Genomic DNA, 6,000 nt, shown 5'->3' with positions numbered 1-6,000 from the left:
TTGGAATTTCTTTCCGCGTAGTTGTCTAGAACATTCGAGAAGGTGCTGGATCATGCCACACTTCCGGTTATTTCTAAGTCCAGTTATGATTGGACAATTTTTCAATTACCAGCCAATCAGAAACAGTGTTATGTCCAGAGCATACTTGCTCATCACGTGCATTGTGGTGACAAGAAAGTGCGCCAAGCATTCAGGAATCGGCGAGAGGATCGCGCGTCCAGCGTGAGGCACAGCATTTTTGTTTAACTAGGAATTAGTTAAAGTTTTGCGTTGAACAAGTAAAGTGTAATAAGTTAACACGTTTAGTATCACGCCCGACATTAATTGGAACATTAAAGAAGAAGTTTTATTGCAATTGGACCCAGTAATCCTAGGACCACACCGAAAGGAAACTCACGCCTCAAAAGGAATGTATCTGTAAGTAGCCTCAATACGTATATTTGAAGTCATCGCAAGGAATTCATATTAGAACTATCCCGAAAACGTTTTTAACAGGAGCAACTCGTTCGACCAAAATTAAAGTGATTATTTCTTTTTATCTATAATTAGTACGCCAGTTTCACCGTCGTGTAACAGCAGTGACAAAAGAAATAAAAAAAGTCAGCCACTAGTAAAGAGCTTATACTCGTATGAATACCTTGTGTGAATAATTATGTATTTGTATAATCATTTTAGCTAGATAGGGTATTATCGAGAAAAGGAGTACCATACAAGTTTTCATATGTGAATCTTGCTTTTACTGTGTGTTTAATGCGAATGGTACCGGTTTCATTTCATATTGTTAGCATGTGATATTTGTTTCTGTTCCAGTTCGTACATACGTAAACATTGAAAGTCAATGTGATACTCATTCCATGTAAGATATAACTATTTTACTCTATAGCTAAATATGAGTAGTTGAAAGCAAACTCCCGGTGTTTTAATTATCTGATTTTTCTTTTTACAAGTGTCAAGTTTAGATGTTAACGCGAGAGTAGGTTGCGGTACGTACTTAATTTTAAAATATAAGTAGTGTATTATCCCTCGCGGTATATAGTTGACGAGTATAAAAAAAATAAAAGTAACATTTCTTTTGTGTTTTCGTTTTTATCATATGATAGTTCGTACGCGACCGAACACGTTGCGACCGAACTCATCATTCGAGTATTCCCAAACCCGAATGAAGGTCGGCAAAGCATGTTTATGCGTCTGAGTGGAGGAGATGATTGGGAAAATCAATTGGTAATTGATCTAAATTGAGAGTGCAAGGCGAATTCGCGCGACCTGCTTCACCAAGCGATAGCACAGTAAAATCTAGGCATCTGGAGGCATGGCTGGTGCATCTCTCAGGAAGAGGAAGTTTTTGGAGGCATGGCTGGTGCATGTCTCAGGAACAGGGAGTCCCTGGAGGCATGCATGTTTACATCTCTCAAGAACCGGAAGTCTCTGGAGACATGGCTGGTGGCATCTCTCAGGAACAGAAAGTCTGTGGAGCATGGCTGGCTGCATCTCTTAGGAATCTGGAAATTGCCGGAGGCAGGGCTGGCTGTATCTCTCTGGAATCTGGAAGTCGCTAGAGGCAGGGCTGGCTGCATCCCTCAGGAATTTCTAAATCGCCGGAGGCAGAGTTGGTTGCATCTCTCTGGAATCTGGAAGTCGCTGGAGGCAGGGCTGGCTGCATCCCTCAGGAACCTGGAAATCGCCGGAGGCAGAGCTGGCTGCATCTCTCTGGATTCTGGAAGTCGCTGTAAAAGGGCGGGTGGAGGAAGGGTCCAGGAAGTATGACGTCAATTAAAGGAACTCAAGAGACGTAAAAGTACGCTTGTGCATTAGTAACTCTGTTAGCTTGTAGGCAAGGCTTGACGTTATTTTCATATCGCATTTTAAGAGGAGGAAAGAAAAACAATATGGAGAGAGAAATAAAAGAAGAAATAATGTTACATGTTTGATACCATGTATGCACCACAAAATTACTGTTGACAAAGGTAACGGGTGAAAAAAATGTAATCGGTGATAGACAGAAAATAGTGCAATTTGTTTGTAAGAGGCAATATTTATTGCAAGTAAAATGTAAGGAGAAAGGTGTGAGTGAATCTAATCAAGAGTCGAAGGCAGCAACTCGTGGAACAAGGGATAACACAATAAACTCCAAGGAGGAAAAAAGGGATGGAAGTAGGAGTGAATTGTTATTATTATTATTATTATTATTATTATTATTATTATTATTATTATTGTGGTCCCTATAATCTGGTGTAGTTCCATCCTTGTTGTCCAGAACAGAAACAAAATATTTTGGTAGAAGAGTAACGGGATGAAGAGGCTATTTTGTCCACTAGCATAAGTAGGTCATAATACATCATGGAGAATTCAGGGTAAATGACCTGTGCGAAAGTGTATTCTTGGATATTTGTTCCGTAACTGTGTGCGAATAGAAGGAAGGTTCAAGAGTGAAAGTTTATTGTGTCTGTGAGTAGGGTGTAAACAGTATGTTATTATAAGAGTGCAGAAGAAGAAATTTGGTACGTATTACCTAGAAATCTTTTTTTTTTTTGATGTGTTGAAACTAAAGTAAACACCTAAATTTAAAGATAAACAGTATGATTACACTGAATTAGTGAGTGATTATGTTGTATGGAAGGCAAAGGGGTCGTAGGAGAGGAAATGACATAGTGGCGGAGATAGTATTTCATTGGTGTGGGTCACGACGTATATTTGAATCGAAAAAATGGAAGTTAGTCGCTTTGTGTTAAGATGCTATGGCATAGATGAAAACAGTAAAGGGTGGATGTGTTTGTTTCTCATATAAACAATGTCTATTGAGCGTGAGTTGTATGAGGTATTCAACAGATTTCGTTCATGTATCCTTAGAGCGCTCAAGTGTTTGAATAGAGCCAGCTGTTCAAGATTAAGATACAGGAAGGAAATAAGTGAATGCGGATGAGAGGATGTTTTCGTGCGTCTGTAGCAAAGGGTGGGTTTAGAAAATTCTGGGTCTCTATTATTAAGTGGCGGTTTACGTGAAGGAGGAAAGAGAGGGGAAAGAGACGGGAGGTTCAGGTGTTATGTCGGGAAGTGAACCAATGTCTCAATATGAAGTAAGGATTCGTTAGGTGAGAGTGAATGCATTGGACGGCCGGAAAATTATTGCACGGGAGAAAGAATGACTGTGAAGTGTGTTGCCTACCTAACAGGGGATTTTAAAATAAATAAAGCTCCTTTTGAAATATGAGTCCATGGCAGAACGAGAGACAAAGTCGGATGTTTTTCTAGCTTAAAACTTTAGACGATTTCAAAAACGCTTATATTTTATTTCGAACTCTGAATTAGGTGTTGTTGGTGGTACGTAATGTTTCAAACGAGTCTTTCCTATAAGTGTGGGTTTACCCTCTATGTAAACTAGGACTACGTTTAGAAAAACAATATATATGAGCCTAAAAGGTCCTTTATAAATTCTGGACAATGGTTTACAAGTACCAGACTGAGAGGATGTGTCCAAAATCTTAACTTCAGAGTCCGGTAGAAACTCTGTAAGCAGTTTGCTTGATTCGACTTTTTTTCTTGAAGTCAAGAAATGCTTGATGCTTCCTATATTCTACTAAATCCCGCATGTCTTTCAGTGCCAAAGGGCGGTTCTGTAAATCTAGATGTACTTTCTCAACATGCAGCAAGTTATCAATTGGTAGGCGAGGAGGTACTCCATATAACAACTCATGAGATGAGAAACCTAAAGATGTTAATGGAGTCTTGTTAAGTGCGGAAGTGGCGTGAGGCAAATATTTTGGCCAGAGTTTTGGGTTAGATTGACACAGAAATTTAAGACTGGTTTGCAATGTGCCCAGACGTTGTTCAACTTTTCCTAGTGTGAAATGCTGATATGGTAATCCATACTTAACTGTATTATTGAGTGATTTGAGAAAGCTCAGGGATAAAGTGGAAGTGTGGCTTGACTGACGATCTTTACAATTAGAGGATGGAACGCCAAAGGGAATGATTATTTGAATGGTAAAGAAGGGAATGAAATTGTCAGCATTTGGGGTAGTGTTAGGTTGTGTAATGTTCGGTTGAGGCATAGAAATATTGGTATTTCTCTGGGTCATTGGCTATGAATTTTAATGCTAAGTTCAAGCTATAAACCGAAAATAGGGGAGATTCGGGAAAACGCTGTGTGTTGGGGTTGTTGGGCAAATAATTGCGTTTGAAAATTGCACAATGTTTGCAAGATTTCACTCGCTAACCAAGCGTGGTACGTAAAATTTATAACGTATCATCTAGTAAAGTTTGTTAAATCCTACATGAGTAAGTTCACCGTGATATTCCTGAAATAGAGCATTTTTAGTGCGTCCGGAATACAGACAAGCAAACGGGTTTGCGAGGCACGATGCATTTTTATGTATAAGATGTTGTTCTTAAGAACGTATTGTTTTGTGAGACGTTGAAAGGCCGGGTCTGATTAATTTTTGGTGTTTAGAATCGTAATAATTTTGCCAAAAAAACGGCCCTGAAGCTGGAGATTTGGTAGGTCAGTGTTGTCACCTATTGTAGTTAAAACAGAGTGAAAGTGTTGATATAAGTGATCCACCGGAGAATTTTTTTGTTTCGGATAACAGTTTTCCTAATAGCGAGGAGGTCAGTGATCAAAGTAAAATGTTTTCCCAGAAGGTATTTTTTTTATTTCTTAAACGAAAAGAAAATTGCATACAATTCCTGATGAAAAATCGGGAGTGGGTTGACAGTGTTTGGATGCGTATAAGAAACATAACAGACGGGCAGAATGACATTAGAGCTAAGGTCTTTTGTAACTATATGGCGCCAACGCCTAGGGCTGAGGAATCGCACATTAAAATATGTTCTATGTTCCTTGTTGAGTACAAAGCAAGAACTGGTGGGGAAATGAGGAGGTGCTTCATCTGGTCGAAGGCACGGTCTCTTTCACGTGTCCATATCAATTCGCGATTTCCATTCGAAATACATTCATAAAGTGGGGCTAATATGAGAGAAATGTGATGGAAAAATTTCCTAAAATAATTAGCCGAAGCTAACCAACTTTTTAACCCTTTGATTGTGGTTGGTTTTGGAGCATTGGCAAGGGCAGCGGCTTTCTCAGAATCAGGTTTGACTGTATGATTTTCCACAATATGACCTAAGCATTTAATCCGTCTAGCACCAAATACTGATTTGTTGATATTGAACAGCAAGGAATGTTTGGCAGCTGTATGAAAAAATGCGCATAAAACTGTCATCATGTGGTCAAAAGAATGAGCATGGACATACATGCCATCTACGAACGAGGTGATGTTATTGGTATATACATCCCGAAAGATAGTTTGCACTATCAGTTGTAAAAAAAATATGAATTTTTGAAACCCTGTGGAATTGAAGTGAGTTGCATATGATTGAAAGGCAAAGAGAGGTCACTTAAACTAAAGACTGTTGCAGGGCGATCATCAGGATGAAGGGATAACTGATAAAAAGTAGAATGAAGATCAAAACTCGTAAAAAAGGTGGAACCACTAAGCAAAACTATCACGTCCTGTATGTCCTCTAATGGAGAGGCTAAAGTACGGCATTTCCCATTAAAACCCGTAAATCAAATACGGCCCTAAGAGATTTAGAATTCGGTTTTAAAACAAACAGGATGTTGTCTTTATAGGGGGAATCCGATTTTCCAAAAATCCCTTGGTTCAAAAGTTGTATAACTAACTCTCTCGCTTTGGGGCGTAACTTGTGCGGAATGACAAAACAGTTACACTGAAATGGGGTTTTGTCTTCTAAATCTAATGTTGCCACTATCTTGGTGAAATGGTCACTTGTCCACTGAAATAAAAAAGGCATATTCGGAGAGTAATTCCCGCATTTGAGCTTGTTGTTCCTTATTCATGTCTGGAGACAGCTTAAATTTACTAATATCTATGAGATGACCAATTTCTTTGAGCCGTTTTTCTCTGTTGCGTGCCGCATCTTCGTTCGTAGAAAAATATATTTGCCAAACAGTCAGGATATTGTTGTCATTGTCTTGTTGGG

At 39.0% G+C, this 6,000-nt stretch overlaps 1 long non-coding RNA gene across 1 annotated transcript in view; it reads left to right on the top strand.

Annotated features, from left to right (window-relative positions):
- Positions 1-294: 294 nt before the first annotated feature.
- The window catches only part of LOC145683346 (uncharacterized), a 366,975-nt gene continuing 361,269 nt past the window's right edge, over positions 295-6,000 (top strand). The window contains exon 1 of the long non-coding RNA XR_014131054.1: positions 295-417. This is a non-coding gene — a long non-coding RNA (uncharacterized LOC145683346). The remainder of the gene's footprint in view (positions 418-6,000) is intronic.

Source organism: Thermobia domestica, chromosome 4, assembly GCF_964235325.1.
Source record: "Thermobia domestica chromosome 4, izTheDome1.hap1.1, whole genome shotgun sequence".
Classification (NCBI taxonomy): Eukaryota; Metazoa; Arthropoda; class Insecta; order Zygentoma; family Lepismatidae; genus Thermobia; species Thermobia domestica.
The sequence above is the reverse complement of the archived record's forward strand: the minus strand, read 5'-3'. Positions and strand labels throughout refer to the sequence as shown.